Below are 14,619 nucleotides of genomic sequence, written 5' to 3'. Positions count from 1 at the left end.
TCCAATAGTTTGAGGTAGAGTTTTCAAATAGGAATTTAACTTAAAAAAATTTTACTTTCTTAAATAACATTTTTTGCTAAATTTCCTTTATAAAAATGCTGGTGTTCTAAGAAAACAATTTTCAAAAATATGCAAACTTTTGTGATAATTTAGTGCACCTCTTAAAAAAAAAACAAGTATTTTTAAATTTTTTTAACTTTTTTCATTAATTGAAGTAAGGTTTTTTTTTATTTTTATCTTTAAAAAAATTGATTATGTACACTTAAGAAAAGGATTTTTCCCTTTTTTTGTTTGTTTTTTTATTTTCACTAGTATGAAGAACAGTTTTTTATTATTCAAGTCATTTAAAAAAAAAAATACATTTTTAAATAACTCTTTTGGCATTTTTTTCATACAAATGCTGTGTGGTAAGAAAATAAATTTTTAAAATTTTGTATCCGCGCATTTATTTATTTTAGTAATTTAGTAATACTCTTTCAATTTTTTTAAGTTTTTCTGTGACATCTTAATTTTATGTAAGTACTTTAAAAAACCATTAGCGATTTTTAGTAAAATTATTTAGTGTGAAAGTAAGAACCAAATATGCAGCAACCAAAATAAATATACATATGTATGTATTTAATCGAAATTTAAAAATATATTAAAAACTATTATTAGTAAAAAAAAAGTTATAAGCTATTGAATTTGTAAAAGAAAATTAGAAAAAATTGGCCCCCAAAGGAACATTATAACTGAAACTTTACGTATGTAAAAATAAGTAATTGTTTATGTAAAACCTTTTTGCATTCTAAATGCAAAAGTCAATATAAAAATTAATTGTTTAAAAAATATATTTCATTCAAAACAATTAGTGCGTTCAATTAAACATAAAATAAACTAAGAAATGGTGTGTAAAGATGTTAAATAAAAATTATGAAAATTACTACTAAAAATTAAAACTATGAGATTTTCAATTCAACAAAACTGTATGGACTTGGTAAACGCTGAAAGTAAATGAGACCTTTTTTTTCATTTACACCATCAATGAAAATGTAGTTTATGTAAGAAGACATCTAAATAATAGAAATCGTTCGAAAAAAAATTTCGCCGATAAAGTTTTTATTATTTTGCATTAAACTGTTGATCTTATTTTCCAAGTGCAGTAACAAAACCAAACTTATATTAACAAATATACCTATATATACAAATATATACACTTTCAAAATACATATAAATAAGAATTATAAATAAATCTCTGACGAAAACAATTACACGTAAATACCTAAATACTTATATGAATGTGCAATTATTATTAAACCAAATCTTACTAGAGATATTTAAAATTAAGTAAAACAAGCAAATTTAACTATACTTACACACACATACACATTACTTAACGCAAATTGTTAGTATGAAACATTGAAATATAAAAAAGTAAAACTTACAAAATTATAAAACCAAGCTAGTCATTGCGTGAAACAAAATATACAATACATAAATATATACAAAAATTATAAAAAAGACGACAGAGAGAAGAAGTACAAGAAAGAGAAAGTATTTATAAATGTAAATATATATACAGTATATATGAAGAAATGTATACAAAACCTATGAAATTGATTTTATTTGCAAATGCATATAACTAAAATTTGAAAATCCAAAAATCGCAGTACAGTTTTCTTAGCCGAATTTCGCATTCGAAGTTGAAATAAGAAAAAGTGGCAAATAAAATAACATAAAATACAGTAACAAAGATACATCAAAAACTTCTACCCTCATAAGGTGACATAAGGAGAGCAGACGAAGGAGAGGGCGCGATTTTTTTCCGGCAGAGAAGCAACACAGCGCAGCTACTTACACAAGAATTTAAGAAAAATTAAAAAAAAAAAATATGTCAACCAAAATTTTAACCAGTTAAAAACAGTGAAGATATATAAAATAAAAAACTTACAAAAAAAGAGAACGAAGCCACAAAATATGTTTTATTCGAAGCGGATGAATTTAGCGATCGTTAAGTATTTGCAAGTAAACATCTTGGATTTTTCTAATAGTTTACTTAACTTGATCGTAGACTCCCAAATCGTTGAATGTACTATTTACATTACGAAATCTTTATATACATACATATGTACATTAGGTCCAACTTTTGTATAGGAAAAAAGTCATCCTAGAAACGCGGCCTTTCGAAACTTGCAAAAATATTGGTGATTTTTATAAAAAGTTGCTGTTGCCATGATCCCATACTGACTACTTTTAGATTGCTTGACCGACCTGAATCCAACGAGTACAACCGAACAATAGCCGTTCATTGAAATGTTCGAGAGAAGGATTCTGCGGATGATTTAAGGGCATTTGCACCAAGGGAAACCAAGTCCTTCTCCACTTGTTCTTTCCATCGCAGTGGTGCCCCCCCCCCTTCCTCTGCTACCACGAGCGGATTCCGAGTTGAATACTTTCAGAGCTAGAACTTCCCGGCCACAGGGCCGGTAGCGGTGGTACTAGGATACCCCCTCAGATAAATACAAACAGAAATTCACTTGCACTTTCTGAAACTAACAAGAAGGAGGTGGTCAGAGATTCAGACTTGTGCGATAACAGGTAAGCTTTGGCCTTATGAGCTAATAATTAGGTCAAGTGTAGAAGTATGTATTTAGGCTTATACCGAGATATCGCTGGTATCTGCCCGTTAGTAAAACATGCTTATTAGAATAGAACTTCTGCACAGCGAAATGTTCTGCAGCTGGCGCTACAGGGCCCAGGTCTGACTTCCTTAAGGCACACAACTTTCGAGAAACACATAACGAAATTCAGAAATTCATAAGCGATTCAAAGTGGTTTATTAAAACTTCGACAGTCCGGCTTCGGTAGAATAAAATTTCCCACGAGAAATGTCGCAAAATGGCGCTTTTATGCGCCAATTTTATCTTGAGTGGCAACTTGGGATGCACTACCGCCCATCAACCCGCTTAGGGCCGACGGAATGCAGCACGGACAGTAGTTTCCTAATAAATAGAAGCCTGCTTATTTTTTTTTCTGGGCGTCAGTGTGGAAGGCATCTTTTTTTAAGTGTGCATAGGCAATTTGTGTGATCTAATTTAAGGACCTTCCGTAGGCTTTTCATTTCAGGAAGAAAACGCTGCACAATGTTCATATCACACAATCCTTTTAGGATCTTCTGACCTAACGATTTTAAGCAGTTAAGGATATTTTGTAAGCAGTCCAGTCAACGCTTTGCCTTGGCTTATAATAGAGTTCCCTAGATTTTGACTTAGTTCGCTGCGGCTCTTTCTCCATCAGAGAAAATCGCTCTAAAATAATTTCGTCATCCCTAGGCAGTTCCCCTCTCAAACAGATTTGAAGATTTTTGATTCAAACTCAAGCTCATCAGTAGTAGAACTTTTCACTTTCAACTCTATATCAATCTTGAGGGAATTCCAGTTTGTTTTTCTAGCATTCCTATAAATTTGCTCAGTTAAGTTACCTTTGGCCTTCGCTATCAAATGGATACCTTATATAAGAAAAGTCAATTTGAGAGAAAACTACAATTTACCTGTACTAAAAAACGAAAGCAAAATGTATAGGCAAATTAATTTTTTATATTCACCAACTTAACAATAACAGCCTTGCTCACTTATCGCTTGTGGATATATGAACATAGTTTATTGTTTAATTTCATTGTTGTCGTTTGCAATTAATCGCTTGCACGCCTGATGAGCGATTGTATATATATATATATATATATATATGGACATATTCCTTTGTTGCTGGCTGTTGTTGCTCGTGCACTGTTGTTGACTTACATGCATTACATTTGTGTGTATGTATGTGCATGTGTTTAATAATAGCCATTGGCCGTGTATGTTTACGTAATGGGCTTTCATTTTTGTTGAGTTTAACTTTTGGGTCATTTGTCGCCATTGTCGACACCTCGAATTTAACGAGTACATAATATATGTATGTAGATGTACGTATGTGTGTATGCATTTACATGTGTATGTACTACATAAATCCGGCAGACGTAGTCACTACATTTTTGTTTTCATGAGCAGCTTTAAAATGTTAAACATGAAATTTTACTTACATAGTTAATGGGATAAAAATTTAAAAGCTGTAATTCGCATTCGGTTTTTAAATATTCTGCAAAGAGGCAATGGTCGCAGTGCGCTCCAAGGTGGTTAGGTACATTTCAGCCGCTCAAAATCTGGACAGGTTATGAGAAAGTGTTGAGATGATTCCACCTCATCGTCCACGAAACAGCTGCAGCAGTGAGGATTTGGTGTGATATTTAGCTACACTGCGTGAATACCAATCTGTCAATAAACTTACTAGAACTGATTGTTGTGGCTTTGTGAACCCAAGTAGATTACTTGACCGGCTCCGGTCAACCTACATTTACTACTTTTGCACAGCATTTTCTTAAATCGCTCAAGGCTCATCGGTTTAAGATTAATTCGCAGGTCGCCAAAGGTACGCACACTCTCTTTACTCGGTGAAACCGGCTAATTTCTTGGCGCTGTGACGATTGCCTATCGCAACGCATTTCTCTTTCGCATCGCATTACAGAGTAGCCCCCCTGGTCAACTCATCCGCAATGCAATTTCGGGCAATATCATTATGATGTGGTACCCACACACATGTATGTATGTACATTAGACTGCATCACCAAAAAAAAGTTGCGGTTTTTCCGCACAGTTAAGACACGACGTTTTTGAAGGGCGTTCTCAAAAGGCACTTTTCCAATTACACATCCTGAGCCGACACGCTTCTGGCTAGCTAGCCAGCTCTTTCGTTTCCATGAGTGCTGTTGCGCGCCCAAGTCTTTGCAACGATATGCTTACCAGCTAAAGGCGGGACTACTTATGTTACGGCTTTAGTTGTAATGCATTGTTTTATTACGCTAGAGGTGATACTGACGTAACCAAATGTGTTAACCCCCATTTGGCTATCTGAGCCAATACCAATTCGTGTTCCTTAATTCATTCTGAGGCTAAACCAACTTTATGCGCCCCTCTGATAAATATTTAGAAAGGATGGGACCGAATCTGGCAGTCGAATAAACTTATCGATTTGAAAGCTAGCGGCCCTTCTCTTCCATCGGGGCGTGGGCGCATGTGATGCTGATTGGGACGAGAAACTCGTTCACTGTGGTCCAAAGATATTGGTTACTTAAGCAGTAGTTTAGATCTCTAAGTGTGGAAGCATATACTTAAGCGGGACTCGCTATACTGTGATTCAGAAGTATAAAAAGATACATTTTATGCACTAGCACATTATCGTATTTTTTTGAAATGGTTTTTAAATTTAATTTGCACTAAAAATATTCCCTATTCATATCATAATAAAACTACCGAATTTATGTATATTTCGAAAGAAATATTTATTGATTTCTTAATCGGCAATATTTAATAACTAATAACCCAAATATATAAATATGTAACAAATATATATACATATAACATATTTAAATACATACATAAGTTTGTATATTGTCGGCTATGTACAGACCGACACCTGAATGGAAGATCGACCTATGTATCTCGCAGCGCGATCAAAAATGCTCTAACCCAGAAAAATTTTCAAGAACGCCCTATCTCAGCACATTTACAACATATTTTCCTTTGAGATAGGGCATTTTTGAACCGAATTTTGAGATAGGGTATTTTTCAATTGATTGAAATAGAGCGTTCTTCAATCAAATTCTGAAGTAGGGCGTTTCTGAGATAAGGCGTCCTTAGAACTGGCTCCCGAAATAAGTCGATATGTACTATACATACAAATTGAATTAGGGTGACCTGGTTTGTATGCGTAAAATATTTCAATACATTTCTTTGAGACTATGTAGGTATGTACATATGTACACATCGATGGTCCTGAAAATCCAAAAAATAAAAGTTGAGTCCAGCGCCTTCGTCTTGAACAGCGGGCTGTGTCAGAGCTAAAGCCGCTAAACTTTAAAGCTCTACCCAGAATTGCAGCGGACGACGATAAACGGTCGACGGCTAACCGCTGTCAAAATTAAAACTCACAAATACATATGGAAAGGCTCATAATTGCGGCGGCAGCGTTTTAACCGCCGACGTTTTTCGGTTGATTTACATTTGTTTGTATTTTTACCGCCTAGCGGGGATGGCGCTATGTGGATTGTAATAATTTTTATTATTTTCACAAATTTTCCAATGTTTTCATCCATTTTTATTTACAGCAAATCTTCATATGTACATTAAAGTGGTCCAAAAATGTATGTAAAAAAAATAAGGTCGGATTTTTAATGCCGCCACCCCCTAGGATTGTTATATACCGAAAAAAATATACCCATATTTTTTTTATTTTGAATTAAAAAATAATTTAGGTAGTGCTCAAAGCGCTCAAAGTTTTCCATGTATTTTATATGGAGAAAAAACAACTTTTCGTAGAAATAGTGCAGAATTCTTGAAAATCAATATTTTTCGATCGGATCGGACTTATCTTCAGGAGATTCCCAGTAATAATACTCAATTGTTTCTTTAACAATTTTTTCATGATAACTATATTTTATAGGTCCTCCAAAGCCCTTAGGAAATGCAATGGGGGGACCAATAAAAAATCTTGAATCATAAAAAATAGTTAAATAAACAACTGGATATTAATACTGGAAGTCTCCTGAAGAGAACCACAGTTTCCCGGTCGAAAAATATTGATTTTCAAGAGTTTTATACCATTTCTACGAAAAATTTTTTTTTCTCCATATAAAATACATGGAAAGCTTAGAGCGCTTTGAGCACTCCCTAAATATTTTTCGATTTCAAAATAAAAAATAGGGGTATATTTTTTTCGATATAGATCAATCCTAGGGTGTGCCGGCATTAAAACTCCGACTTTATTTTTTTGGACCACTCTAATGTACATACACGCATGAACTGAAAAGCAATTCCATTTTAATGATAATTTTCAAATCAAGATGACAACTGACGGAAGCAGTCGTGCGCCGCAATTGTATTCACTCTGACGGATTTCACTGCGGCAACTGTACAGCTGTTCACGTACCGCCGATCGCTTTACCGTCGTCCGCTGTAATTCTGGGTAGAGCTTAACGTAGAATACGCGATATTATTAACAGCACATTCAATTTAAAACCTGATTCGTTCCTGCTACTCAAGTCCGTGGTAGCGATGTGGAAAAATTTTAATGCTTTATTCATGCAAAATAAAGTAGACCTTACATGCTTTGTGAAGTACCATTGATGTAAGTATCTTGAGAAAATTACACGATCAGAAAAAATGGTGTGCAGATCCCCAATCTACGACCCAAAATGAAGTTTTCGTGTCTCGGCGTTTTTTGTGTAATTTCATAACTAGAGATTATTCCTTACAATGCATTTTGATTTAAAATCTCGCTAACCGTAATTTAGCTCAGGTTTTTCGCAGACAATTGAGTGAAAATTACTAGTATTACTTCCTGTTCATACCTGCCAAACCGATTGGTAGGCCAGAAAAAAAATAGACTTCCCAACATTTTAACATTCTATAGGCTTTTGTACTTTCGATTGGTATAAAATTTGTAATCCCTGGGTAGGATTTTTTTAGCCAACCCACTCGCGAAATATTTACTAATACGTTAAATTTAATACAAAACAGATGGGTAAAGGTCGTGTCCCATTCGGATCTTACAACTATTATTTCTATTACTATTATTATATTCTTTTATTCGCAAATTGATCATCTTGAGTAAAAAAAACGTTTTTTTTATTGACTTTCAACGTATTTAATTTATGTACATATATCTTCAGAAAAATATACTTAGTAAAATTTAATTCCTACTATAGCGGGTTCTCGTGACTCTTATTTCGAAAAAGTTTCATATACATAAGATCTTTAAAAATGGCAGTTAGAGGATTAAAATATACCACAAACTTTTTAAGAAGGCCTAGGTCTTATCAAAGATTATAAAATCTTCCGATTAAACTTCAGGTTATCATCTAAATTATACATAAAAATGCATAGATTCCATGTATGTACATATGTGTGTACATTCATACATACACTGGGAAAAAAACGCGTTGTAAAAATTAAGTTTTTTTATTTTGTTACCGCTTAAAAACGTTCGTATTTAAATCAAGTCAAAACTAATAAAAAAATATACACTACATATAATGGAAATATTCAATTCAAATACGCCCGTATTAAAATGAAGCATTTTTCATTGCACGGATGGCGGTTTGCAAGTCTCGGAGGCATTTTCATATGTAATTAAGAAAGTATATGTATACAAAGCATGCCCAGTGGCGACAACACATACACATATACATGGTCCCCGCAAACATATTCTGAGCATTCAGAATATATGAGTCCGAAAGGAGTCCTAGGTAGGTAAGAAATGTGAGTTTCAAAAACACAAAAAATTGGTTACTCTTATATGAAATTGAAAATAATTAGAAAACAAAAAATTAACAAAATTTAGCTGCAGATTGTATGTTATTTGAAAGGAATTTTTGCTGAATGCCTTTGCAAATATAGTGCGTTCAATAAGACTCAAACAACAGCCTAAAATAAGAGTCCGATTGTAGTAATTTATGAGGCCGATAAGAGCCTCAAAAAGAGTCTGAAATGATTCAAATATGAGGCCAAAAAATTGTTTTAAAAGAGTCCAAAATGAGCCGTATATGAGGCCAATAAGAGTCCAATAAGACTCATATTGAGGCTCATTTGATGTATGAATTTAAGCGCATATAAGTCGACTTTCGGAGGAAGGGAAACACCCTCATATCGGACTCATAAATGAGCTCACAATGAGCGTAATGGCTCCGAAATAGGACTCCTTAAAAACTCATATATGACTCCAAATGTTGGTATAATTCAAATAGGGTATAATTCACTAATCGCGCGCTGTGATGTTAATTCAAACACAACATTTGAAAACACATTTAAATGTATGGCTGTAGATGAGTGTGCCAAGACGCTTGATACAATTGGTTGCTGCCAAGAGGGTCCGGATTCAATTATCATCAGACGGGAACATAAAGTAAAAATTTTTTTTTTCTTAATTATAATTTCTTATAACGAAAAAGCATCTGTGCACTTCACAACGACGTATTTTAAACCGTACATACTCAAACTTAAAACGAGTTGGGTTGGTGCTTTTTCATATGTGTATTTTTTTAAATTTAGCACGTTTTTTTTTTAATTCTAAAATTTTGTTCCCTCAGTGTACAAATTGTTTTTAAGTGAAATCTGTGCTGATTTGATTTGCACCTTAAAAAAGCTAAGAGTAACTGTTATATTTGATCGAAAAAAATAACAATTAAAAATTATCGAAAAAGTATAAATCATAAAATAGCGATTAAAAATGATTCATAAAAATAACAAGTAATTTTTAGCAAAAAAAAACCGACTTCAACTCCCATATAAAAAAAATATATATATATATTTATATATATATATCTCATGATCCACTGATCGGATCTCAACCAGATTAGTATGGGACCACCTCTGAGACACTACCTTTCCGATGCAAAAATCGAAATCGGTTGACGTGGTCCAAAGTTATGCGGTAACATACATAAAAAAAAAAAAAAAAAAATATTCCGACGAACTGATAACCTCCTCCTTTTTTGGAAGTCGGTTAAAAACCACAAAATAACGCTTAAATTATGATTTTTTTTTATAAAAATTATACCGGTTACGGTGCCTGCTTTATTTAACTCGAAAGTAGTACGAATGTCACGTCCGACATCATATGGATGTTATGTAGAAAACGTAAACAATAAATTTGATTTAATATAGTTAACAATAGCCTTCGGCTAATTCACGATTCGCACGAATTTTTACACACTGAAATTATTTATTCATATTGTTTTCTTGTTTTCACTTGCATTACAAACATCGTTGCTGCGCTTTGTTTTGCTATACAAACTCTCTAAAGCAAAGAATATTGTTATTGTTTTTTTTTTTTTACTCTGTACAGATGTGTACATAATTAATCTCGTTACACACGCTTACTGCTCGATGTTAACTGCAGTTATTTTTAAGTTTGACTTTACGTACATATGTAGCATACATACATACATACATAAGTAAATATACGTACAAACATATGTTCATAAAACTTTGTAACTTTTTGCTTAGTCATTCTCGTTTTATGCAAATTGTTTGCAGTTTTGCTTTTGTTTGTTATATTTATGTATTTGAATTTAGTCCACACTTAAGCGCCTCAAGCGTCATATATGTATATGTTTGTAGTATAAGCTACACTTTCATAACATATGTATGTACATTGATATAGTTAACCAAATATATAGTTACATACCTGTGTACATACATACATACATATGTTGCTTTGTACGTAAGTGAATCTATCCATTCACATTTACACACAATAAACACTAGAAAAATAATAATAATAAAGAAATAAATGCACATTTTGCACTTTCATCTGCAAATATTATTCAATGTATGCAATATCCTGGAAACTTTATACATACATGCAAACGAAGCCGGATTAATAAAAGTATTTACAGTTGATGGTAATGGCGGTAATGCTTCTAACGAAATTTGTAAAATAAAATCTATTTAATGGCGGCCGCTGTTTCGCACAGAAATACAATCGCCGTTGAGAGTCAGCGTAAAACTGTAAGGCCCTCACCTTTGTGTGACAACATCAAGGCGCTTTTACGTGGAAAATGTTACTCATACGCCATGTTTTATTATGTACGAGTATGGGCATGTACTATACGGCGTATGAGCAACATTATTTCCTGCTTCTATTTCATAAAATAAATTATTACACATTTTCATTTGACCACTCAAAAGTTTTTTTTATTTATCCACCGATTTTCATCGTTAGTAGCATGATACAAAAAATTTTTAGACATAAACTGTGCTTATGACGTTTTAACTTTTCGTAAATTGATCGAGTATCATTGCCACCTCAACAAATTATTGTTTTGGAAATTTTATTATTTTGTAAAGGAATTTTTTGTGCATTAAAAAATAACAACACAAAAAAAAATCAAAACCAATAACTTACTTACTAAAAGATTGTTTATTATAGCTTAAAATTATTGTAACCAATTGAGGTAAATATGTTGTACAAAAAACAAATAAACAGAAGTTCACAAAAGTTGATATAAAACTATTCGTCGATTTAAATTGTTAACTTTTTACTGAGCATGTTTATTTTACGAGGAGGAAGCATCGAAAGCCTAACCTCGTCAGTGTGCGACTTTAACCCAAACTAAACTTCCTACCGTCATGTACCGTTCCCCTCCCGATACCACCGTTAAGGATTTCGTCGGGATTATAACACTGTGTGACTGATAAGGTTATAGATCTATTCTCTTCTTCTTCTTCTTATTTGGCGCTGAAACCGCCAAAGCGATTTTGGCCAACTGACGCCAATTGGAAATGCCAAGTGAAGCCAGAATACTTTCAGAGCTGGGGCGTCGGTGTCCATTCGAACGACATGGTCAAGCCAGTTGAGCCGCTATATTTTAATTCGCCATATACCAGCACGGGCATGATGAGTGACTTATAGTGTGGTTTTCGTACGTCGAGAGAGGACTTTACTCCTGAATTGCCTACTCAGTCCAAAGCAGTACTTATTGGCAAGAGCGATTCTGCGTTGGATTTCCATGCTGACATTATTATCGGTGTTAAAACTGGTTCCTAAGTAAACGAAATTCTCTACTTTCTCGAAATTATAACTGTCAAAAGTGACGTGGGTGCCAAGGCGCGAATGCGCTGATTGTTTGTTTGATGACAGGAGATACTTCGTCTTGTCCTCGTTTACCACATTCGTTTACCCATTCGCTTTGCTTCCTTGCCCAACTTGGAAAAGCCAGGACAGACTTCGCATAAGCCAGCATTTGTACACTCTTGTAGTAAATTGTTCCTGAGCGGTTCAGTTCTGAAGATCTTATTATCTTCTCCAACATCAGATTAAAGAAGTCACATGAAAGAGAGTCGCCCTGTCTGAAACCCCGTCTGGTGGCCAACAGCAACAGAGCAGAGCTGGTGGTATTGCTCAACGTCATTTTTCACAGCCGTATGAGTTTTGAGGGGATGCCAAATTCAGACATAGCGGCATATAGGAAACTCCTTTTAGTGCTGTCGAAAGCGGCTTTAAAGTCGACAAATAGGTGGTGGTGAGTGCCGATCGCGGGTCTTTTCCAAGATTTGGCGTATTGTGAATACCTGGTCTATGGTAGCCAATACATTCGATAAGACCTTGCAAGCTATGCTTAGAAGGCTGATCCCGCGGTAGTTGGCACGCATGGCGGGGTCGCCTTTCTTGTGGATTGGGCAGAGCGCAATTCCAGTCGTCGGGCATGCGCCTTATTACCTTCTTGCCATCGTAATTAAATAGCTCAGCTGACAGGCCGTCAGCTCAAGCAGCTTTGGCACTTTTCGTCATAGTCAGGCGCTGGGATATCGACTCCATCTTCTCCACTTCTTGCAGTGCTTCTGCCATTCAAAAGGGTCGAAAAGTGTTCCCTCCATATTCTGAGTACGTTCTGGACATCGGTCACCATGGGTCGCCATGGTTGTTCCTACAGGAGTCTTGAAACCTTCCGTAGGTCGCTCAACTCTCTGCTCAAAATTTCGGGTGTTTTTTCTGTTGGCCAGCATTTCAAGCTCTTCGCACTCACGTATTTCACGTATACATAGGTATGTATAAATATGAGGACGTATTGAACATTTTGAGTATGTAGATTTTTTATGCTGGTATATTCATTTATGCTAAATATATTACTTGATTTTGTTTTGTCACACTTAAGAAGTAAACGGGCCCACCTGCCCCTACCTGGCTACGCCCATGTATCGAGGGCTTATATTCAATACCCTCTATTTGCATTTTTCACAAAACTGAGATTCTGATATAAAAATCCACCTAAAACTTAACTATCATCAGTGATGTTAATGCTGACCTTGTATAACGCTTGACAGAAGAATTTACTTTTAAATTGCAAAGTCAGAATTAACATCAGTGATGACAGGTAAGTCCCAGATGGGTTCTAACACCACAAAGTTGTTTTTGTGAAAATTGCAGATAGAGGGTATTGAAAAATAAGCCCTCGATATATTCCTTGAAATAATTTTGGAGTAATTTTTTTTTTTAGTAAAAAACCACTTTTTAGTTTCTTCAAAGAATATGGTAGCTTCAATTTAAAAGAAAACGTCGAAAGCATAGTTTACGTCAAATTGGAGCAATGGCGGATAAGTGAAACTACCTTTAAATATTTGTACTATGGTTAGTAGCTTGATTTTTTGGCAAAGGAACAAGTTACAAATGAAAAGAAAATAAAAAAGCTTTGTTGAATAAAATAATGTTTTCCTTGTCAATATTTGAATTTTTTTCATACAAATGAAAATTGGTGTATTCCATGATGCAATAATGAAAGGTGTTATACGTCGGCAACTTCTCGCTCTAATCCGCCATCTTGAACTACCTTAGGAGAAACTGTGTTGTTTCTTTGCTAATTTCACTGAACATTTCCCAAAATATTAGAAAAAAATTCTTAACAAGCTACATTGATTCAATTTTCGTTGTTCGTTTTGTTCTTATTCGCTGACATTTGTTTTCTAATTGCGTGAAATTCGGTAAGTATTGTAATAAAACCGAATTATTTTACAAATAAATTATAATTTTGCATTTATTAGGTAATTTCCTTAGTGTTTTCCTGGCCGACCTGTGCTGGTATTGTAATTAAGAGCTAATACACGTAAGTTACAACATATTATTTTGACTTCATTGATGAACCATTCCATTTGCAGCATTCTCTGGTGAACTGCAGCTGCGGCCGAATTTGATTGTGTGCATCATCCTGCAGATATTTTGAAGTAAGTTGGAACCAGCTCTTTGTTATTTCAAAACCTAATGAACCATTTATTCGCAGATTTTGTGGACGCTTCTGCTGTGCTGCGTTCCTCCGCCCGTGTATTGCTCCGCCCGTGTTTTATAGTGTTGCGTTCCTGTTGCGCCTTTGCATTAGTGTGGGCGTTGTGCTTTAGACACGTTGAAGTAAGTTGAAACCAGGTTTTTGTTTGTTAAAAACCTAAAAAGCCATTCATTTGCAGATTGTTTCTATGCTTCTGCTGTGCTGCGTACCTGCTTCACCCGTGTATTAGATTGCAGCGTTCCTGTTAATATAAACATCGTCGTTTAAGTACAAAACCGCGTAACTGACATTTGCTGCTAAAAATTGGATTTGCTCACACAAGTTCTTGGCTCAATCCTTATCCATTCTTCCTGAAACATACTAGCCAAAAATGCGATTGCTTTTAAAAAAAAAAATAACCATTTTGAAATATGAGTGTTTTCACTCTCTAGAAAATAATTTATGCGACCTCGCTGGGTTTGCTTTATCTTGATACGCGGTTTTGCATTTTATTGATACACGGTTTTGTACTTTAAACGACGATATGTAGATGTATGTACATATATATCACATATATTGACTTAGATACATATGTATGTATAGACAATTAATTATGCGTACATAATTTTTTTTATGTTGAAACTAGATATGTAGGTATATAGCAAGAATGATAGAATATTCTCTCTCAATCGTGGGTATATAGTATGTTATTATTATTATTTGGTTCAAAAAAGTCCTATCTCAAATGAAAATACTTTGAAAATGTGCTGAGATAGGGCGTTTTTGGA

General features: G+C 34.3%; 1 long non-coding RNA gene across 1 annotated transcript; it reads left to right on the top strand.

Annotated features, from left to right (window-relative positions):
- Positions 1 to 13,401: 13,401 nt before the first annotated feature.
- On the top strand, positions 13,402 to 13,941 carry LOC118736657. Its single transcript, XR_004992757.1, has 4 exons — positions 13,402 to 13,553; positions 13,614 to 13,675; positions 13,728 to 13,793; positions 13,850 to 13,941. It is a non-coding gene; the product is annotated as an uncharacterized LOC118736657 (long non-coding RNA).
- Positions 13,942 to 14,619: the final 678 nt, after the last annotated feature.

This window comes from Rhagoletis pomonella, unplaced genomic scaffold (assembly GCF_013731165.1).
Source record: "Rhagoletis pomonella isolate Grant_MI unplaced genomic scaffold, Rhpom_1.0 Rhpom_scaffold_00003, whole genome shotgun sequence".
NCBI classification, from domain to species: domain Eukaryota; kingdom Metazoa; phylum Arthropoda; class Insecta; order Diptera; family Tephritidae; genus Rhagoletis; species Rhagoletis pomonella.
This window is presented reverse-complemented; position numbering and strand designations above follow the sequence as displayed.